We start from the raw sequence: 24126 nt of genomic DNA on the forward strand, positions 1-24126 counted from the left end.
TCCCCTTTGCTTATCTTGTTTCTTAAATGTTTCTTAAATATGACTGAAATCCTATGGCATTTGTCTCTCTCTGCCTGACTTCTCTCACTTAGCATAATACCCTCTAACCCACATCTCGACTTCCTTCGCAGTTTCTCATCTCCTCCTCATTTCTGCAGGTGTTCATTGCATCCATTCATTGGCTCACTCTTTAGAAATGCAGAGCTATAAAATTTTTACTTCAATATATTAATAACTATCATTTATTAAACAGGCATTCCAGTTCCTTTATATATTATGTAATTGAACCCTTGGGACAGTGTTTTCATCTCCGTTTCAGAGCTGAGAAAGCCGAGTTCCTGAAGAGTTGGCTAACTTGACCAAGGCTGCATTCAAACCCAGACCTAATACCGCAGCCTGTGTAGTTTTCACTACGTTATGCTGTCTCTGAACAAAAGAAGTTGTCAGAACCATCATAAGGGGAACTATATTAAAATACCAACTAAATGTTCACGGAGGATAAACAGAACAAACTATATCAGACAAAATACCTTTTCCAAAATATTAGCCACAAGAGCTTGAAAAAATGTTCTAGAACTGCATCCCCTTAATCCTAAATCATGACTATTACTCAATTATTTACACTTAAATTTTTGGAGATTGAATGCTTATTGTCTTAGATCCTAATTAAGGGCTTGTAGGCATCTTCATAAATGTAGCAGTTAAAACTTTTAATAAAAATTCAAAGCATCTACAAACTTTGGTTTCTCAATAAAATATTTATATGGGGTTTAAAGACTATTTTCTATCAGAAATTGGCCACATTCTCCTCATCATCCTTGTGCCTGTTTTCCTCTGTACTACTGAGAAGCCTTGGCAATTTATCACAGGACAAAATACAGAGAAAGAGGAGGAGGAGGAGTAACCTTCAACTTGAGCATAAATCATACTCCCGCCACCACTGTCCAGGAACCCGAATGAGATCCAAGGGGAGTGGCAGGGACCATTTTAGTTGAGTTACCTAAAGTGGCTACACTGGATCACCAACTCATAGGTCCCGAATTAGCTACTGACCCCTCCTTCTGGTATTTCACAGAGGTCAAAAGTGAAACTGAGATGTCCCTGAACCAGGCACAGGAAAAGAGGAGAGGACTTAAGAATCCAACAAAACCGATTTTTACTGAACGGGGAGATACAAAAATATGTATAAATAACATTTTCTTATGTGACCGAAACAGTAATTATCATTGGAATACAATGTGGTGTCTTTTTGCCAAAGAGTAACACATATTTGAAATAAGTCTCTCCAATGCTATTGTGACTTACATAAATCTTAAGAATGAAGGTCTGTTACGGGTTCCATCATGCATATTTCCCCCGATAGAGCCCCAGAGATCATTTGTAGCAACACATAGAGCTTACCGTAGACAAAATAAAATGGAATGAAGTTTTTTTTTATGTAGGTCCGAATTCATCCCTCCATATTTGTGTGTGTGTGTGATTTAAATTATTTTACTAGATCTCAGAATACAAAATAAGGTAATACATAATCATTGTAGGAAATCATATAATACTAAGCTCTATAAATAAAAATAATATCCTAACTCTTCCCAAATCCCACAATTTTGTTAGCAGTTTCTACATATCCTTCTACACCTTTCTTTGACTCATTGTAATATGTGCCTATTTCCTTTTAACTTCTTTTCAAAATAGTATTATATTACTCCACAATTTGCTTTTATCATTTATCAATAAATCACTGATGTTCTTCTGATTAATACATGAAAACACCCATTCTGTTTTCCTAGTCGCATAATGCTAACTAAAATGACCAGTAGAAATAAATGACCAAGCCCTAGATTTTGGCCTCCAATTCCAAACCCCACTGAAAGGTATAGAGTTTCTTGGGAAAATGGCCAATTCCAGATCTCGTTTGGCAGCAGAGAAGACACAAGACGAGCCTGAGACATCATGCAGTGCCAGAAAGCAGGGAAGAGCTCAAAGATAAGGCCATTTCAAAAGGGCACTGGAAGCAGCTCAAAGAGGCCCCTGCTAGTCAAACGTGTGACAATGTGAGCAGCAAACAGAGTAACCGCCGCCAAGCTGGTAAGTAATAGCTATACAGACTTGGTGTGGGGGAAGTGAAGTAATGCGTGCCACCTTCTGCGGCCAGCAAGAAGTAGTCAATGTTGAAACTGAGTTTCCATGACTCCAAAGCAGTGCTTCTACTCTACATCCTGCCTCTTGATCAAAGCAGTGCCGAACTGAAAAGTGCAGAAAGGAGGAGAATAAAGAGACAGCTAGGAAGAGGCACGTAAGGAAACCTGAACTTAATTTTCACCGGAAAGGATTTTCTAGTAAGTGGCCCCATCCAACAATACAAAAGCAGAATCATAGACACCTAAGCAGAGGTTGGATAAGATGGCATTCAGAAAGTCCAGCACTCATGTTCAGATGAGCCAAGTGCTCCTCCCTCGTGGTGGCACTTGCCTTTCATGTCCCTGTAATGGTGGTGAATCCCCACCTCGGGCCATGGTATGTTCTCCACCCCCCCCCCCCCCCGTTATCTCTGATACGCAGATTCTCCAAAGACCAGACTATTCCTTCAGTTCCCCCTCATGCCCTGTGGCTCCGGGACTTCAGTGCTTCCTGCCTCACAGCGTCCCCCAGCAGGCCCCGGGAACTCTTCCCAGAGCTCTGCCCCCCACCCCAGGGATGCTGAGCCCCGCCCCCCACTGTTGCAGAGTAGAGCCCACCTCCCACTACCCAGTCACCCTGGGAGGGGTTTTGACCATTGTCTCCCCCACCCCCAAACTCTCCTGGGACCTAGAGAGAGGAAATAGTAGTTTATCCTTCATCACCAGCCCTGTGCTCCCCCTCCTGGGACGGTACGACTCTGGCCGACAATGAAGAATTATGTGGATAGCTTAGAGTTATAGCTTCTCTTTGGCAAAACCAAAAGGTCTGCTTGGTCATTTTTCTTCCCCACAACTGAAGAGCAATCATTCTCAAAGGAGAATCAAGCACCCATCTCTAAGCAACAAAATAAACCACAGAAACTTCAACACTGGTGTCTTTTTCTCCCAAGGCTTAACTATCCTAGGCCTTTCCTCTGACTCACTGTTCCCAGTCCCCTCTTGGCTCCTGCCACTAGCAATATGCACACTTGCCCCTTAATGCTGAGGTACACTGGCTCGTGCGATGGGCACTGAGATGTGTTGTCCAGGTCCCCCTTCCAGGAAGGGCTGGTTGCCCTAGCTGATGGGAGGGCTGCAGGTAGAGAGCCAGCCTTCCGCTGGAGGCAAGTGAGCGGCAGAGGGCTGTCAAAGTCAAGGTCACATCCTTCTAAGGGTGGCCTACACCCAGTGATAGCTGATCAAAGTAAAGGTATAAAATCCGTGCTATTTGGCCCCACATGGGATCATTATATGCCAGAGCTATCCATGGAGATGGCCAAGGCTGACTTGGCCTGCCTTACAGCCCAACTTCTCCCTCTATCCAATCTGGTTTCCTTCTTCTCCCCTTCCAGGTGTTGATTCCTTTTAGACAAGTGCACACCAAACTCTTTCTCATGGTATGCTTCCAGGAGAAACCAACTTGCAACACCCTGCTACAAGATCCCTGTTAGAACAACCATGGACCAATATTCCCAACACAAACTCCGCATATGGTCTCCTGAATCCATGCAACTCCGGAGGGAGGGCAGTTTCCTTCCAGATAAAGCCCCCTCCCTCTGATCATAGGCCACTCAGGCCTCATCAGATGAGTCAGGCACCAGCCCTCTGGGCTCCTCAGATGCAAGGAACAAACCCTACAGGGCTCAGCTTGGTCCCATAGATGCTCCCCTCAGTAGGCCAGGGGCTAGGAGTAGGAGGCGCCTGCCCTCATTCTGGAGGGTAAGGAGTGGTGGGACTTTCGATGCCACTTCCTCTAAGAAGCCCCCCCCCCCATGACACACACACACACACACACACACAAACTCCTCTTAACTCTTACCTTCCATGTCAGTGACTCTTCCCTTCAGGTTTTCCACAGTCAACTGAGAATTACTGTCCTGGTGGTATCTTGGAATGTGGTGGCCATTGTCTTCATTCCTCAGCCAAAACTGACCCTAGAAGAGCCCCATTTTAACAACATGTTACATTATGGAAATGCTTGAACATGGCAAGAATATCTTTTGGAAGAACTCTAGCAGTGGTCTTCTCTGTGGAGGGAAATGGATGAGCAGGGGAGAAGGAAAGCACTGAGACATGCTTTTCACTGTTTTTTGTGCTTTGGGGTTTTTGTGCCACGTACATGTATGTTATACCTATTAGACTGAACCTTACAGAATTACCAATATTTGACCATTTAAAAAAATTTTTTTCAAGATTTTATTTTTAAGTAATCTCTACACCCAACGTGGGGCTCAAACTTAGAACCCTCGAGATCAAGAGTCACATGCTCTGCCAACTGGGCCAGCCAGGCACCCCAATATTTGACCATTTCTGATCTACAATTTTCTTATTACGTTGTCTACCCTCAGCATAGTCAATTAAAGGAAACCAGAGATGGACTACTTGATGTTTCTCCCACCATCAGATTATAATGACTATAAGTGGCCTAAACTGTCCCTTATCTCTTCCTCTCAAACCCTGACCCTGCTATATAATTTTCCTAGTAACATCTCTTATACTTTAAGTTTGTTTCTGGAAGCAGAATAGAAACAGAATGCAACCTAAGGAAGATAATCAGTAACAGTCCCACTCTGTCCCCACCCTATGTCTAATACTCTCCCCAAGGCCCCAGATAAATTACTATCTTTCAAGACTCTGCCAAGACACCAGAGTCTTTTCTGAATTTCTTCTTGCTGCCTACAGCCCACTGAAGAGAGACTGACGATTCTGCTGCTCAGATGCCTATCAGAGGCTCTATCACAGTATTGACCTTATGCGTACACACACCTGGCTCCTTCATTAGACGATTTTTTTTTAAGAAAAAAAGTTCTTGTGTTCATACCCCAAATTAGAGCAGCCCCACGATCGGACCAGTAGGTTCTGATAAAAGAGGATCAATAAGCCATTGCTAAATGAATGAATGGCCTCATTGTAAAAGCTGGCATTATTCATACCACAAATGAATTTAACAACTACCTCATGCTGTACACTCCTTATTCAGGTTTGAGGGCAATATTCTGCGTAAATGTACAGTGGGATACAACTGTGAATCATTAGCTTCTGCGGATTTCTACTCAAATGGTCCGTATATGACAGATGTCTTGGATCCCCAGTCCTAGCACACAGAAACGCACTCTTTCTGAAAACATACCTTGACAAAGAAGGGTAGCCAGTAAGACCCTGGCTCCTACAGACGATAATTCTGTTATGCTTCATAGCCTCCAAATTTCTATCTTGCTTCTAAGTGATGAAGAATTTCGAGTCTCCAAGGAGGACAAATAACAGGAGAAAACTTTGTCAGGAAACGACAGGCCCTCAGGGCTGGAGTTTAGAAAACACTTACGCAGGTGAGGCTGTTTTCAAGAAGTTTTGACTATATAAATTCCTCTTTGTCAGAGTTACCATGTATTAGTCTAAGACAGTTATTATATTTTCTTATTATAAGCATGCACTGTGTTCTGCATCTGGAGAGCTTGCCAAACTGTAGATTTATTCCTATTTCTATACATCTGTGAAAAGAATGTGTGTTCTGTTTCATCAGGGAGTTACTTGAAGTCACAGGTTGCTAATTCCAAATGAATAGAAACAGTGATTAATCTGGGAGATACGAGCTCGCCACTATTCATGTAACAGATGTCCATTATGATGAGCTACACATTTGTTCCACGTTTATACTAGAATACAAAACAGGAGAGCCCAACCATTTTGTGAAAGAAAGAAAGGGAGAAAAGAAAAGCAAAGAGAAAAGAAAAGAAAGGAAAGGAAAGGAAAAGAAAAGAAGAGAGAAGAAAAGAAAAGAAAAAAAGATGAAAAGAGGATGATGGGGGAAGGGGGAATTAGAAAATACTTTGAAAATGTTTATTCAGGTGCCAGGTTAGATGCGCAGAAATGTGCGGTATGTCTGCAGGGTGGCAGGTAAAGAGCGGAGGGGAGGTAGAGAGGGAGAACCCGGGGGTAAATGTTCCTGGCTTCATTTCAGGGTGTGGATATTAACTCAGTTCATCTCACTTGGCTGACAGAAGCACTAATGCCAAAACCAGCAATTTCATCAGCATCAGCTACACAGAAGATGGGATTTCCGAGGGAGGCAAAAGAAGAGGGAGAATGATGTATGTAATTTTATTCAAATAATTAAAAACAAAGTTGGCAGTCTATCTTCCTGTCAAGAAGAATAAATATCAGACTATGGAGTTGGAAGGGGGAGTGCAAGAGGCTCCCTGCTGCTCCATATTAACTCCGGTCCAATACAAACTTTATAGTTGACTCTTTACAAAAACATCCATTTAAAATGATCCTCCTATGTTTTTTTTTTTTTGGTTACTCTGTGAGTAGAGCTAACACAGCAAGAGGACACAAGCCAGGAGTAAGTGTGGAGGAGGCTGCCTGCCGGAGGCACACTAGAGCCCCTCGCTTCATAGCCACAAATACAGGGTTTGTATAACTCCGCCACTTCTCCAAAATAAGATGAGTGAAAGAGAGGTTTCCAGAACTTTCCTTTCTCTCATTATTTACCTCCTGTCCTCATATGCCCAAAACAAAAGCAGGGCCCGGCGTACAGTAGGATCCAAGTACATACATACACACACATATATACGCACATACTTTTTTAATGAATTAAATGAACAGGGGCTGGACTTAATGAACGACACAAGCACAGGGATGGATAATATTTATCAATGGAGTCATTATCTTCTGTATTTGCAGACTCACTGGATTATAGCAGATGCAATATCATAACCAAAAGCTAAAGAACCCTCTCTGAATGTCTTAACCTGGCTATTACATGTCCTAAACTATACCTTCCCAGAGTTTCTTTTTCAATTGCAACTGTTTAGAGGAGAGGACAAGCTCCATTTTGTTACTAATGAAGAGAGAAGATTAGCATAGCCAAGTGACAAAAAAAATAAGAGTTCAAACAGACTCACTGATGACGGTTTTCCTTCTAAAGCATTTTAATCAGTATTCTTCTACATTTCCAGTAATGTATCAAATCACTCTTCAATCGCTTCTAAAATGTTGAATTTAGGATGCAAAAGGCTCCACAATTATATCTAAACCTTTCTTTCTAGTATTTGAAGATGAGGACAGAAGTGAGCACCTCCTGTATTTGCAACACTCCCAAGTCCAATTAGAGAACGGAGCCGTTCCTCAGAAAAGCCCACGTGGGGACTGGACTTGTGGGAATTGCACAAGCATGGGAACAGCAGACTTGTCTACCTTGAGCAATGCAGGGAGCAAGACACCGCAAAGGTAGCCAAAATGATTAAGGAGGAATTCAGCTAATTAAAAATGACATGTTGCTATGCCAAGTTAGAAGTGTTGGTAAGTGGGTACTTTCAGACAGCTAAAAGGTTCTTTCAGGCATCCCAAATTGCTCTGCCAAAGCCTTAATATTTTAGTCTAATCCCACTGAGTGAGCCAAGTTGATGATGACAGAGAAAAAAAAGGCTTTCCTTTTCGAAGGAAGTAGGAATTAGGATAATACAGGGGTCAGCAAAGTTTTGCTGTAAAAAGCCAAACAGCAGGGGTGCCTGGGTGGCTCCGTCGTTAAGCGTCTGCCTTCGGCTCAGGTCATGGTCCCAGGGTCCTGGGATCGAGCCCCGCATCGGGCTCCCTGCTCGGCGGGAAGCCTGCTTCTCCCTCTCCCACTCCCCCTGCTTGTGTTCCCTCTCTCACTGTGTCTCTGTCAAATAAATAAATAAAATCTTCTTTTTTTTTTTTTTTAAGATTTTATTTATTTATTTGAGACAGAGAGAATGAGAGAGAGAGAGCACATGAGAGGGGTGAGGGTCAGAGGGAGAAGCAGGCTTCCTGCCGAGCAGGGAGCCCGATGCGGGACTCGATCCCGGGAGTCCAGGATCATGACCTGAGCCGAAAGCAGTCGCTTAACCAACTGAGCCACCCAGGCGCCCCATAAATAAAATCTTCTAAAAAAAAAAAAAAGTCAAACAGCAAATGTTCTTGGCCTTGTGTGCCACACGGTCTCTCTTGCAAATGTTCAACGCTGCCACTGTGCCGAAAGCAGCCATCGGCAGTATGTAAACCAATGAGTGTAGCTGTATTCCCGTCAAACTGTATTTATGAAAGCAGGTGACCGGCTGGATTTGACTCACAGCCCACAGTTTGCCAACCCCTGAAATAATATGTAGATGGCTCTCCAACAGACTGAAATCTAAGGAAAGATGCAGATCTCAAGGTCAAATTGAAAATTATAGTGCTTCTTAATTCTATTTTAAAATGCGCTTAGCAGTACCTCTGATTCCTGTGTGGATCTTATGGTGTTTGCCTGCCAATAGCATTTTCCTTAAATGCATTGAGATGCACATCTTTTACCCAACTATTGGCACAAGCTTAGATTCAGTCAACAAAATCAAGTCATTCTAAACATTCCAGGAATAAAAGACTTAATGTATTAATTAGGGCTTACGTCAATGTCAGAATACACTGGGACAGTCGGGTCAAGAAAGTCACTAGTGAAGGCCTGGGAAGCAGACACTGAATATATCTCAGCTTGGCATAGCAAGCTTATCCCAAGCTCTACGGAAATCTCCGATTTGTGAGAACGTCTGAGAAACCTTGCATCAACTGTCTGAGAACCAGTTGCTTTGCTGGTACAGACTGAATCTCCCCCTGCAAAGCCACGGTGAGCCTCCTACCTACCCAACATCCAGCTGCAAGCACCCCTGAGCATACCAGCTTCTACTTCTCTTTCACCTGAAAAACAGCGGACGTTACCACCGCAGCAATCCTAACGCGGGACAGTATGGGGACAGGGACCATAAGAGACGCAGTGCCCCACTTCTCTTCAGGAATTCAGAAGACATCTCCGAAGGGGTGGTACTGATGCCTCCGTGACAACGGATAGTCCAGCACATTCCACCACCCCTTTCTCAGTGCAGCATCCCAACACTCTCCTTTCACCCATTTTTAACTTCCAAATAAGTAAATAACGTAATGCTTCCATCCTACTTGAATCAACTATCCCCCATACATCCCAAACTCCCTCGGGCTTTCCCCCAAAGTGGAGCTACAGAGTCCGATTTGTTACTTCATCCATGAATGGTTGACGGTCATTGTCTTCTAGTTCAGTCACAATGGCTCGTTACTCTTCTGCAGTGTTAAGGGTTGAGTTATAGGTTGAACTCGCTCCTTATACTACATAATAGGCAGAGGGAAGAAGACCAAACTTTATTACATGTACAGACACATCTATATCACAACAAGAAGAAAATATGCTTATTGCCATCCTCATTTCTACAACTGACCGCACGACTACTGCTAGTTTTTAGACCTTTCACTTTCTACTGTTAGTGGGGATCACGGACATCCAGCACACTCAGGTGGGATCGTCATCCATCTTGAACACTGAGCTGGGATCTGCCACCCTCTGGTCATCATCAGGTGACCCCTTTGTGCAGTAGTCCAGCCCAGGTCTTCCCAACTCCCAAGCACCTCAGCAGAGCCCAAGGCCTCACCTGCTCTAGTCACCCCCTCTTGGCAGCTGCCTGGCTCAAGGGAGGCAAACAGATTAGAGGTGAGAGTGCCGAGGAGGGGAGCGGCATCTGCCCATACTGCCAAATTCCCATATCCACACACTCCCCCCACCTTCCATCCCCACATTTTAACCTTTCAGTCTGGCCCCTGGTCCTCCTGATGGGTACAAAATTCAACTTTGCCTTCAATTAATGTAATCTCTCGTTCTCTCTCTTGCCCTCCCTCTGAAATCCAATAGATTTTAGACTGTCTTCACTCAAATTACACCTACGAGGCATGTATTAACTCTCTTGGATCAAAGCTGGGTAGCTGCGTTGATTACAGACCGGGGTTCATGGATTTAGACTCTGCATGAACACATTTTGCTTCATACCAAGGAAAAGCCCGTTTCAGAACTTCAAAGTCTAACCCCCATAGCCAGCTAGTTCTCAAATGTGTGCTGGTGGTCAAGGGCAAGGATAACGTATGTGATGGTTCAGTGCAAGCCCTACCCCTATTCCTAAGAAACCAACAGATTAGACTCCTCCTTTAATGATAGATGTTTTAATGGCAAGGGGTGAGATTTTTCTTTTTTTAAAAAAGGGAAAACTGGTCAAAATGTTAGTATCATCTGAATAAGCTTTGCCAGTAAAAGCCCCCCAAATATCCAGGTTAGAATGCCAGTTTCCAAATCCTCTTTCCTGCCACATGTACATGTATACGTACACGTACACACACACACACACACACACACACAGAAAGAGAGAGAGAGAATTTTATAAAACAGGTCAAATGGATTTAAACTAGTATAAGGGAGTAGGTTTCAGTGTCAGAAGGACATGGGCTCCAGTTTCGTTCTGCTCCTACTGTGATTCCTTTATCATATTATTTAACATCTCTAAGCATCCTCATTGGTAAAATGAGGATAAGTATAATTTTGTTAAGAAAACTATTCCCAAACTTTAAATGAGGTGAAATGGGCTGTGACATGACCTTTCAAAATCTTCCTGGGGCACTAACCTGCCTAAGATTTACTTCGTTACCTAGGAAATGCACTTGTGTTTGACTTTCTTTCTTTTTTTTACTCGTTTAGAGTTCAGATGCTCTGAAGTTACATGCTAATTCATAGACTTCTGTCCAATAGAAAAGATAACCCCAAAGGTCGTGGTTTTATTGCCCTGTAGGACAGTAATCAGTTTTGAATCTATCCTAGAAGTCTTATTGCAATGCTTTTTTTCCCTCAAAATGCCTATAAGTACCAAGTTCCTCATAATGCTCTTGGAATCAGCTTAACCCATTTATGGTTCTGATCATCAATGAGTTGAATAAATTCTTGACAGGTGTTCATTCTGTATTTGTACGAGATTGTTTTTAGTTCTTTAAAAATTATACTTTTGAGAGTACCTATCTTAAGAAATTGCTATGAGAATTAAATAAAATAAAGCAAATAAAGTAATTAATAAGGCCCTGACACATATTAAGCAGTTAATGAATGTTAGCTATTATTATTAGCTATAATTAAATGCAGCATGATCCACAGGAAATAAAAAATGTAATATATCCAAACTTCACTCAGAGACACCCATGTAGACAAGTCAAAAGAAATAAAATTAAGAAACTATTCACGCTGAGCTCTAGCTTGATTTCCCTGGAGATTTTTGAATCCTCCAGAATGCAGCCCAATGAACTAAGCTTTTGAATTAGTAGCCATTTTCGTGGATGACGCCAAATCTTATAATCACTGGGATCTATAACTGTACACAGAATAAGTATTCTATCTCATAAAAATATATAATTTTTCCACCACACGTGGCCAGTAACAGAAAATAAAACGAAAATATGGTTTAGAGTAAAAAATAATATTTTTACCCTCCATCCTGCTTTGATATACCTAATTGTTATCCCTCATTTTATTTCCTTCCATTTTAGTGAAGGAAGGGTTATTCCCTGTTTTTTTCCCCAAAGTCTGTAATAGCTATGTCTTTCATCTTGTCCTTTGTCTGATTCCAATAACTGCCAAAAATAATGGTGTTTTCCCATGGAAAACTTGTCCCTTAAAAGAAACTAAAGGATAATAAAGGGACAAGTATGACCAATTTCTCCAACTTCACTATGATTTTGGTTGCTATTTATGTTCAAATAATTTTCTCAGATTATAAATCTTGAAAAAGAGAACTCAATCAATTTTAGCTTTTGTTGTTTGGACTGGGGGGGGAGGGCAGGTAAATGTTGGAACAACACTTTAGAAGTAATTCACAACCTTTCCATACTGATATCTAAAGAAGAATGAGAAACCATCTATAGAAAGAAACACACATACTGGGGCATAATATTTCTACACACAAGTACAAGGGAACCAGATGGAACTGGAGGTTACTCTGCATTATACACAAAACCACAGAGAGGCTAGGTCATCAAATACTTTTTAAATACCTTCAAACACTGAAATACAATGCAGGAACCAACTGCACTCAGTTAAAAAAAAAAAAAAAGCAAACAAATACATATAGGGACTTAAATCAAGGTTAAACATTCAGCTGTTGTTCAGTTCCAGTGACCAAAGAAGAGCAAGCTGAATTTAAAATAAAGTGAAGGCAAAGAACACATGTAGTAATGAAGCGTTTTCTATATTTACAGAGCTTACTTAGGTGTCTACACAAGTTCAGAGGTGAACACAAGCTCAGCATATTCAGCCACATACACATACATTTGCATGTACGTACGTACACACGTATTTTATATACATTCACACGATTGTATGCACATTTGCCAGCCTTTAAAATGAGAGAATACCACCAAGCAAGTAGAGAAATCAGAGTTGAGGTAGCCCTCATTCAAGATTATTCTAGTCCGTTGCCACTCAAAATGTGGTCCCTGGATCAGCAGCATCAGCATCACCTGGGAGCTTGTTCAAAATGCAGAATCTCAGGCTTCACCCCAGATCTGCTGAATCAGAACCTAGCTTTTAACCAGACTAACTGCCGGCGATTTGTATGCCCAAATTAAAGTCTGAGAAACACTGCCCTAGAACCGTGATAACTATCTTCAAAGCTATCAGTCGCCCGTGTCTATCCAGTAATTGAAATGTGATTAGTGAGACTGAGAAACAGCATTTTTCATTTTAGTTAAAATTAAAATTTGGAAAATTATACCTGATTCAGTGATTGGACTACTTTTAAGTTAAACACATTTGGAACAATTCGGACATATGTGAATCTAAATACAGATCAAGTAGTTCTGATGAAAACTCAGCATCTGAACTGAGAAGTACCATAAAGAATAAACTGCACACAGATTTCAAAGACTTAGGAGGAAAAACTGTACATAAAATGTGTGATTAATCATTTTTATAATGATTATAGGTTAAAAAGATAAAATTTCAGATATACTGTGTTAAATTTAATATATTCTTAAAATTCATGTGCTGCTTTTACTTTTTAAAATGTGACTACTAGAAAATACAGCTCACATATTATTTCTACTGGACAGGGCTGCTTTAGATCCATGGTTCTCCAACTATCAAATTACTGGTGCCTGGCTCCCAATCCCAGAGATTCTGATGAAATTGGTCTGGGGTGGGCCTGGGCGTTAGGGTTTTTAAACTCTCCCTGGTGATTCTATTCATCTGCCAAGGTAGAGAACCACTGCCCCAGGTTAACACAGATTCATTGATCCCAACTGATAAATAATGACCTCAGAAGGACCTAATATCTTTTGGGCGCTCCATCATCCCTCAACAAAAATGTGGAGTTGGAAAGGTAGTGCCCATTTCTTACCTAAAGGGTGAAAAAGCATCCCCGCTGATGTCATCTGGGCTGAACGCTGGGTGACAATTTTCCACCTCGACTTCAGGCAGAATCAAACATACCCAGATGAAACTCAGTGTTTCCAGAAACCCACCACCAGTTCTTCCAGTAACTCATTCCCATATCTGATGTAGGGGATCTCCTACTTGTGTGTGTTTAGAACAATCTCCTGGGTAGTGTGTTTACAAGCAGGTTGCTGGGCCCTAGCAATTCATGGTAGCTCTGTGGTAGGGGGACCAACCACCCTGGTTTGCCTGGGACTGTCCTGGTTTTGGTCTTAGCCAGAAAATCCCACATCCTGGGAACTGCTCAGTTCTGGGCAGACTGGGACGGTTGGTCATCCTACCCCAGGGAAGCGGACATTTAACAAGCAGTCCGGGTGATACTCATGCATTCCAGGTGAGCACAGTTAGAGAGCCACTCCGAGAAACACAGATGCTCGAATACTTCGTAAAGTTCTTTCTGGATTAATCAACTGCCCTGAGAAGATAGCCACTGAAGTTACACAAATAATCAGTTCAGCAAATAACTGACTGGGGAAATTGCTCTAATTTAATTAAACATATTAATTGTTTAAAACTATTTGGGAGGAACGAGTACCAAATAAATCACCCAGACAGCCTTGAAGCGAATTCTTTTGTCAGGAATTCGGCAGAGAGGGGCGGGGAGGCAAAGTAAATGCGTGGCATGAAGTCATGTCAGTCTTGAGTTTGAATCATTGTTTCTGTCATTTGCTAGCTGTGCAACGTTAGGGAAGTTCCTTAACCTCTCTGTGCCTCAGTGTTTTCATCTGTAATGATGAAATGAGTAATTTATACTGACACTGAAGGTTAGCCATGAGAATAGGAAATAATGCATTGCACCCGACAAATCCCAGTTGAGGAACATTCTACAACATACCTGACCAGTACTCCTCAAAAAAACTGTCAAGGTCATCAAAAATAAGGAAAGTCTGAGTAACTGTCACAGCCAAGAGGAGATATGACCATCAACTGTACTGTGGCATCCTGGAAGAGATCCTGGAACAGAAAAAGGACATTAGGGTAAAAACTAACGAAATTCAAGTAAAGAATGGATGTTAGTTAATATTAACGTATCAAAACTGGTTTATAGCTTACGACAAATGTACCATACTCAGGTAAGATGTTCATAATAGGACAAACTGAGTGTGGGGTGTATGGGAACTCTGTACATCTCTGCAACTTTCCTGTAAAAATAAAACTATTCTAAAACTTAAAGTTTATTACCAAAAAATGCCTAGCAGAGTAGTACCCAGGCCAGAAGTACATGTTAACAATAGCTGTTACTATTATTGTGAGCTGTATATGTAAATCATATGAGGAATGATCCCAACAAGAAGACCGTCATCTTGATTCAACATTTTTGGGAGAAACTAGGAGCTGTTCTTGGAGACTGGGGTTGAGGGAAGGGAGGAGAAGAGAAGAACAAAGGGGAGATGAAGAGGCCATGGACACTGTAGATTTTGTCTCTAGCAGAGCCACGCCTGTAACTTCTGACATGGGACCCAGCTGGTTTTCTTCAGAGTCTGTCATTATTTTCTTCATTCAATTGTTCTCTGTTCTGAGCCCGACCTCCTCTCTCGTTCTGCCTGCGGGCACGCACGCACATGCGCACACACACGCGCCCCGTCAGAATGTCAGCTTGAAGGCAGAGGCCTCATCGGATTCGTCACTTCTGTATCTACCCAGCACAGCACTTGACATGGGGTAGAAACTATCTGTATTTGCTGAATGAAGGACATGATACCACTTGACCATCAAAGGGTGGAGGGAAAATGCTCTGTTAGGACTAGAACTAGAATCCTTTTCATATATGTCATCTCCTCCTAGCCTTCTTATAGCTCCCCTACCACTCAAAAAATAAAAGTGTCCAAGCAAAGAGACACCAACACCACTCCATTGCCCAAGTAACCTCGCATGGGGGGAAGGGGAAAGGGGACCCCCACATTTGGGTCCAGATCGGCTGCCCCATGTAGTAGTTTACATTTGCAACGATAGGTGATAGAGCTTAAACAGAAATACCGTAGTAACTGCTGTCCTATATCGTACCTCATGTTTTCTATTTAATTTAAGCCTCACACAGATTTGGTTAGGTAAGCAAGGCAGATGTTCTTAGCTCCACTGGAGAGACATAAACATTTCTGAAAAGGAAGGAAGGAAGGGAGGAAAGGAGAAAGAAGGGGGAGAAGGGAAAGGGAAAGAGAAGATAGACCTGTAAGGCGGCCACAGCATTCATACAATTAATGGGTCACTGTATTAGTTTCCCGGGGCCCCCATAACAAACTACCGCAGATGGGCTGGCTTAAGCAACGGACATGTATTTTCCCAGTTCTGAAGCCTGGGAGTCTGAGCTCCAAGTGCCACCAGGGGTGCTGCCTTGCTGGGTCCTCATCTGGTGGACAGAGGGAACTGTGGTGTCTCTTTGTCTTACAAGGACACCAGCCCTGTCAGACTGACACCCCACGCTTAGGTCCTCATTGAATATTTTTTTTTTTTTAAAGATTTTATTTATTTATTTATTTGAGAGAGAGAGAGAGAAAGCACATGAGAGGGGGGAGGGTCAGAGGGAGAAGCAGACTCCCTGCCGAGCAGGGAGCCCGATGCAGGGCTCGATCCCGGGAGTCCAGGATCATGACCTGAGCCGAAGGCAGTCGCTTAACCGACTGAGCCACCCAGGCGCCTGGGCCTCATTGAATTTAATTACCTCCTTAAAGGCCCATCTCCAAATACAGTCACATCTCAGGTTAAGGCTTCAACTCATGAACTTGGTTGGGGGGGGTGGCACAAGTGAGTCCACACAAAGGTGTTCTCTGACCAGGGGCAAGAGGGTTAACAGGACAAGCAGGGAGGGACAACTGGTTGGACCGGGGGTCAGCAGGCCTACTCGGAAGGCCACCTTTATGTTGTGAATAAACCTGTACTGGGTCACGGCCACACCCACCATGGACAAACTGCCCAGGCTTCTGCTAGGAGGCGCAGTTGAGCAGCTGCCACAGAGTCTGGCTCACAAAGCCCCAGTTACTCTGCAGCCCTTCACAGAAGTGCGCCCACTCCCGGCTTAGGCCAATACAGGATTGCTTGCTTTATCCGGAAAACAACTCCCTAGGTTGCATTCTTGCCACTTCGAGGATAAGGCAGTGGAGCCTCTACAAGGAGAAGTGACTGCCACATTCATAGCCAGCAAGCCTGGAGAAGATCTCGAACATTCGGAAAGGTGCCCTTTCCAGGCCACCCCACCACAGGACCTAGGGCTTTTCTCCTAGACCTTGGAATCGCCTGTGGCCTGGGTAAATGGTCCCGCCAGCTCCATGGCTTTCCCTCTCAGCCTCACAGACTGTTGTCACTCAGGCCCGAATGTCCCACTGTCCTCATTCATACCTTACTAGTTTTTGCTTATATCTATTTTAGGTGGTCGGTTTCTTGAAATTTTATTTTCTTTCCGTTTGTTTTGTGCCAGGGCATGTGTTTTGTATGATTAGCATTCACACAGAAAGCAGATCACTTGCATTAAGGGAGCCTTGCAAATAATAATGTAGACCTTAACGGGTTTCCAGGGATAATTTCGGGACTGTTAGTCCTAAATGCAATTGCTGGTCCTTTTCATTATTAGACAGCATGTTCCCTTTTCAGCATCCGACATTGAACTCAGGGTGCTTTCCTTATTGTATCTATTACGACTCGGGTTCCTGTTTATTGAGGCATTTGTCAACAGGAAACAGTTCTTAGATCCATCTTTGAATTAGTGGAGACATTCCTCAAATGTGAATCCAGAGCCTTTTCATTAGGCCTACAGTAGAATTTAAGGAAGCAAAACGGCAACTGGGATTACTTTTACTATTGGCTAAAGGATCTCTTACTAGGACTTGGCTTCTTGATCTTCCTGTGCATACAAATGATCTGCATGGGGGCGCCTGGGTGGCTCAGATGGTTAAGCGTCTGCCTTCGGCTCAGGTCATGATCCCAGGGTCCTGGGATCGAGTCCCACATCGGGCTCCCTGCTCCTTGGGAGCCTGCTTCTCCCTCTGCCTCGCTCTCTCTGTCTCTCATGAATAAATAAATAAAATCTTTAAAAAAAAAAAATGATCTGCATGCAGACTGTTGCTGCTTTCGTGTATCCACATCATTTCCTCTGAGCAGCGGCCTCGTTCCCACTTCACGTGGTCCTAGGTGGGCTGCCAGGTACAACATTCCAGGCCCCTGCAAATCATATCACCCCATTCTACCCTGAGACACAGCAGCTGATGCAAGGGAAACTATGTGACCCGATAGGAGCCAAGTCCCCAGAATGTTAAAGAAGTTGGGAGAGAGGCCATCAAACAAAGGGACGCTGTGCTGAGGGAGGGAGGCAGAGCCCCCCAGATCCAGCCCTTCTTGAGGTCTTGCCCACCCCTGGACTTCCTGGGCATGTGAACAAATGCATTCCTTTGTCTGCTTAACTAATCCAAGTCAGACTTCTCACTCAAAATCCAAAAGGTCCTCACTAATGTAACATACTTCCAGATTTTCCGACTGTCCTCAGAAATACGCATCAGCAACTCCCAGAGGGCACAGGGCACTGGGCATTGGGATCCACGGGTCCCCCTCCTAGCTGCAATCTCAGAAGTCCTAAGCCATCCCTCTGCCAGGCCAGAGGGCCTTAGAAATGGACACGGGATGTAACATCATTTCTCGGATACGTGTATGCCTTCTGTGAGGCGCACAGTACACGCTGGACTTGCTGTCCTGAGTTCTACATCTCCCTGTCCTTTGGCCTGGCTTGGGGTAGAAGCAAGACAAAAACCTTATGCTAGGACACTGATGGTATCGAGCTGCGGAAAAGACCACACGGGCTTAACGGCTGGGCCCACAATACTGATAATGCTTGCGAGAGTGAGCTAGCCACTCTGGCAACCAGTCTGGTGCCAGGGCTGGACCCCACACCTACCAGTGGGCCCAAGCACGGCCGACATAATGAGGAGGAGAAATACAGCCCAATGCCCCCCTCCAAGTGGCTACAAAATTACCCCTTTGGCGAAGATCCATTGTTTTTCCTTCTTCGTTTTCCACAAGATACCTCTCTGAACCTGTCTAAACTCTGCATCACTAGATTCTTCAACTGTCACCTGAAGTGTTAGCTATGACTCAGAGTTTCCTGCGAGAAACTCTATACCCTCCCCCTCTGCAGAGGAAAGGACCTGACTGAGGCCTGCCCACACCAGCCAAAACTCTGTGCCAAGTGGCTGGGAGACGCCTTAACGCCGTGTGAACTGCGCGCTTACGTGTGTTTGCAGGTACTGATAAATAAGCACACTTCTTTGCTGTCTCAGTTCTTCGCAGTTTAACTTGGCTTCCTCTGTTTCAGACTGATGGGAACTGAAGTCAGTTCTTAAGACCCACAGGGGAGGAAAGCTCTTTGTGTTAAAGGCGGTCCGCCAAGGTGCTAATTCCATCTTCAGTAGGTTTTTCCCAGGACTGTGCTCCTCATCCAGGAATTTTCTCTGAGCTTGGTGGTTCCCGCGTCCAAATTCCAGCTTTGAATAAATAAACCAGCCAAAGTGCTCCGGCGCCTCAGGGAATAGCAGGGCGGTTTCTGAACCTCCATCGCCCCCCAGTGGCAAATCTTTTTTTGTCAGGGATATTCTTACTCAAAAGGCTTACGAATTCTTCCCTCCGAAGTTGTTTTTCTTTTAAAAAAAAAAAAATGTTTTTTTTTTTAATTCTCACACTGAAGATCATGAAAAGTTTGTGTGGGGTGTGTTAGTAATGTCAAACTAATAGTTGCTGGGTCACGGGGTCACAGATTCATGCAATTGACAAGAAATATGCAATTGGATAGATCTCACCAAGTGGGGTGCCCCTTTAAAAAATTCCTACTTATCATAGCTGCAAAGTCCAGTATGAAAGTGATTACCTCAAATAAGTTTTTTTTTATTTAGAGGATCCAGACCTGGGTTTCCATTTTTTCTGGTCCAATTAAACCGCTACTAATAACTATGGCTTTTGGGGACTTGTGCTATCCCTTTGTAAACTTTTCCACCATAAAATGTTTTGTAACATTGTCCAAGGAGGTGAGAAAATATTCAAACCAATAAAAGTGAAGGTTTATAAATCATATATGTATGACTTTGCAAAAGCCAACATCGAACCCACACAAAGTACACAAAAATATCACTGTCAGGTTGGCAAAACTTTCAGCAGATTATGCATGAAGTGGCAGAACGAAATGAATAAAAGTTTTAGTGATTTCAAACTTCAAGCAGATGAAACCCCAAAATAGGTGACAGAGGTGCCCTGAGTCATCAAACATAGATAGTTTAATGACACTAAACAGTCTCAATGGTCAGCAGGGAGTGATGTACAAGATTTAATTCATCACCCACTCATCCACCCACCTACTATCCCATCCAATCCTCATCCATTCATCCAGCCACCCATCAGCCCATCCTCCCACCTACCCACTTAGACAGGTTGAGAAAGGCATCCTATGGAAAACAAAGGAGAACAAGTGGGTCTTCAGTGCAGGGATGATTTTGCAGCCACTGAGTAGTGTGCTGTGGGCTCTGTTTCTCTTTCCTGATGACCCGCATCTACCCATCTCTACATTAGGCAGGTGCCAGACACTGTGTGAGGTGCCAAGGAGAAAAGATGAATAAGATGCAGTACCTGCTTTCATGGCTCCAGAAGCAAAAGAGAGTTTTCAGACTTTTCAATCTGGTCTCTACTCTGAGGCTCCATTCTCAGAGAAGGTGGAAATAAGCAGTACCAAATCGCTAAGTCCTGAAAAGACTCTCAGTGGGTGGCATCCAGATGGCCTAGAGACCTAGTTGGGCTTGGCTGCATACAGTAGAGATGAGAACTCATCCAGCTACAGCCATTGAATATTTTCTCTGAAAAACAAAAGGTGGGTTCTTTGGGATTCCAAAAATACAAACTATTTTGTGGGAGAGAACATATGAAACAGCCAAGGAACATTTTCATAGCATAATAAGCTCACAATTTGCATTAAATACAGTCAGTGCTTTTTATGGCTGGTATAAATTATTTCACCTCATTTTCTAGAAAAGGAAGAACTAGAATTGAGGAAAGCAAGTCCAGACTAAAGAAGCTTACCTTCAGCTCAGAAAAGGGAAGGTTCTTGCCTCCCTACCCACAATGGAGTTCATATTTCAACATAGTTTTCAGACCACAGTGAATTCTTTTGGTTTACCACCCGCTATGCTTCGCCCCCATGCTCCTTTTAGCTTAGAGGCCAGGCTCAGAGTCCTGTAAATAGTACTAACCCGGTGCTAACCTCCTACACACCAAGCATTCCTGCCACTCCTAAATCCTAACCGGAAGTGCATGTCCTTCAGCTTCCTTTACTCAGATCTTATTTCCTTTCTGGACAGAACATTCTCCTCCTCTTGCCACCCCTCTCCTCTACCCCCACTTTGAAGGATAAACTTCATCAAATCTCTCTCAAATCCTAGTGGTCTGGGGGCCTCATTATTAGTGCCAAAGCACATCTTCTTGTGCGTGTCGAGCATAATATCTTGCACATAGTAGGTCCTCAATAATATGTTAAAAGCAAGGGAGGGACACCTGAGTGACTCAGTCGGTTAATCGTCTGCCTTCAGCTCAGGTCATGTTTCTAGGGGCTTGGGATCAAGTCCCACATTGGGCTCCTTGCTCAGCAGGGAGCCTGCTTCTCCCTCTGCCTGCCTCTCTCCCTGCTTGTGCGCTCTCTCTCTCTCTGACAAATAAATAAATAAAATCTTTAAAAAAAAATAAAAGCAAGGAAAAGGCGGATGGTGGGGAGAGAAGGATGGGAGGAAGAAGGAAGGATGGAAGGGAGAGAGTAAGGGAAAACAGAGAATAATATAGAAAGGAAAGGTAGAGAAAAGAATTATTTTATAAGGACCCGATGTTCCCACTGATAAACACCACCCAACAATGAAACAGTCCCTTGTCCTCCTTAGGAAATGACCTAAGCATACTGCTGAGGTTTCTTTTCAGGGACATAATTTTCATGAAACAAATTAATCTATTGGAGTTACTGGTTCAAAGTGATGATTCTCAGTGTTTTCTCATACTCTGGGGGCCAGACTGAGCTGTTCACTGTTACAATAAAGTAAAAGCCACACGCAAACATGCACACATTAATTTTCAGGAAATCTTTAAATGAACAGCAAGAGTGTTCTTAATTTTAACCCTTTCTCCAGCACACATAGAGGTGGAGTTCTCACATATGTTGTCACGTGCTCATAGAGAACAAAGCAGATGAACACACAACAACCACCAAAAAGTCAAGTGAAGTTCCCAGAAATGGAATTTCTTGTAAATATTTAACCACCAGCATAAGACACAATCAGTTGTTTCTTTTTCATCTGATGCAGAAAATCTGTATTGCATCATGTTCACAAGGAGTACCAGTGCATTCCCATTTTAGCAGCCATTCCTCAGTGTGAGGAATTCCAACACCACAGCAGGCTCACCTGGGGATAAATGGGTTTGCACAGAGGAGCTCTTGCAGGTGGGCCTCAAACCACATCAGTGCACATACTCCTCTCTCACTTTGGGCGGCTCAGTGCTTAGCACGGCAATACTGCAAAAAGCAATGAATTAAAGAATAAGACCACTTTGAGCATTATAAAGGAATTTTAAAAAATAAACCGAGTAGGGGTGCCTGGGTGGCTCAGCTGTTAAGTGTCTGCCTCCGGCTCAGGTCAAGATCCCAGGGTCCTGGGATCGAGCCCCGCATCGGGCTCCCTGCTCCGCGGGAAGCCTGCTTCTCCCTCTCCCACTCCCCCTGCTTGTGCTCCTGCTCTCGCTATCTCTCTCTGTCAAATAAATAAATAAAGTCTCAAAAAAAATAATAATAATAATAAACCAAGTATATTATTATTACTAAAATTGTTATGTAAATAAAGGTAGGGGCGAATTATATCATTATTCTAAATAGTGGACTAATCATACTCATCTCTACTAGTCGCTAAATATGTTACAAAGCTGAATTCGTTTAGGGTAACTGAAAACTTTAGATAAATGCTCTTGCTTCCACATGAGAGAAGAGAGAGAAGCAGTTTTCTTTCACTATGAGGTAGTTTAAAGTAGAGCTTCTTGAACTATCTGCAATGGAGGACTAGGGTTTGTTTTTTTTGTTGTTGTTGTTTTTTTTAAGATTTTATTTATTTATTTGACAGAGAGAGACACAGCGAGAGCAGGAACACAAGCAGGGGGAGTGGGAGAGGGAGAAGCAGGCTTCCTGCCGAGCAGGGAGCCCGATGTGGGACTTGATCCCAGGACCCTGGCATCATGACCTGAGCCGAAGGCAGACGCTTAACGACTGAGCCACCCAGGCGCCCAGACTAGGGTTTTTTTAAATTTCTAATCACAGACCAATATTTTTGTAAAACAACAAAAACAAAAAATTACTAATGAAATAAAAAGCAAACACACAAAACGCAAGCTGAACTTTGGATTCACTAAATATAAAATCACTTAAACTGCTGCAAAAGTTTCCAAATGCTTGCTCTTGATCTCTGTATATTTTTGTATGAACAACACAGAGGGTACTCTAAAACCTTGCCATCTAAAGTATGGTCCTTGGACCAGCAGCACCAGCATCACCTGGGCACTTGTGAGGACATGGACTCTCATCCTCCACCTAGACTCACTGAATCAGAATCTACATTTTAACATGATCCTGGAGGGATCTGAGTGCACATTCAAGTATGAGAAGCATCGGTCCAAACCATAAAATCAAAAGCAACTGTACAGGCACGTAGATATACGCATATAACTTTAAGACCACAGAGTGTTTTATGATCAACTCACCATATTTTATATAATAGGTATTTAATAAATTCACCCTTAAGCAAAGTTTAAGCCATTGTCAGCTAGGCCTAGCCTCCCTATCCCCTGGAGCTCAAGATCTGATTCACTTGAATCTCCAGATCCATGGAAGATCAAGTTTCCCTAAGTTATATGATACTTCCCAAGGACTCATGTTCCCAGGTCACCCCTGCCTGTGGATTCCTCCTTCTGCCTGTGCTGGCTCAGTTCATGTTAACTTAGATAGCAAACAACCCCTTTATCATCTTCTATGGAAGTCCATTCACCAAAGCATTTGTTGATTTTGCTACAACTCATAATAAAACAGAGACATATGGAGACTTTGTGAACATGATTAAGAAAACTATATCTAAGCCAATCTAAAAGTTAACACAACGAAACATTCCCACAAAATTTTGAAATGCCCACCACCACTTCCATTATTTAATATTTTGCTGGTAGTGCCTAGCCCATGTAATTAGCAGCGCAAAGAAATTTCAGGCATTAGAATGGGAAATGAGAAAGTAAAGTTATTATTAGTTGAGATGATATGAAAGAATCCCCGGAAAACCCAATATAAACAAAAAATAAGACCAAAGACAATAAGAAAATTCAAAACATTGTAGAACATAAGGTGAATGTAGCCAATAGCTTTCATAAATATGCCAACACTAAGTTTGAAGACATAAGGAAAGAAAGGATTTCCCTTCCACTGCAACAACAAAGTTTAAATACCAAGAAATAAGCTCATCGAAAAACATTTCAGATTTGAAGAAACACTTAAAAATGGTATTGAGGGACACAAAAGAAGAACTGAACATTTGGGAGGGTCCTGCATATTCTTGTATAGGATGACTCATTTTTCTAAAGAGTTCTCATCTTCTTAAATTAATATATAAA

General features: G+C 42.9%; 1 protein-coding gene across 1 annotated transcript in view; it reads right to left on the reverse strand.

The window, feature by feature from the left end:
- Positions 1 to 24126, reverse strand: part of MID1 (midline 1) — a 588477-nt gene that overhangs the window by 553071 nt on the left and 11280 nt on the right. The window contains exons 2-5 of the mRNA XM_054507135.2: positions 21888 to 21997; positions 20077 to 20300; positions 14315 to 14433; positions 3976 to 4090 (exon numbers count right to left, since the gene is read on the reverse strand). The gene's annotated coding sequence lies outside the window, so the exon portion shown is untranslated. The remainder of the gene's footprint in view (positions 1 to 3975; positions 4091 to 14314; positions 14434 to 20076; positions 20301 to 21887; positions 21998 to 24126) is intronic.

This window comes from Mirounga angustirostris, unplaced genomic scaffold, assembly GCF_029215605.1.
Source record: "Mirounga angustirostris isolate CCGP_5_RB_7025 unplaced genomic scaffold, mMirAng1.0.hap1 SCAF_11, whole genome shotgun sequence".
NCBI classification, from domain to species: domain Eukaryota; kingdom Metazoa; phylum Chordata; class Mammalia; order Carnivora; family Phocidae; genus Mirounga; species Mirounga angustirostris.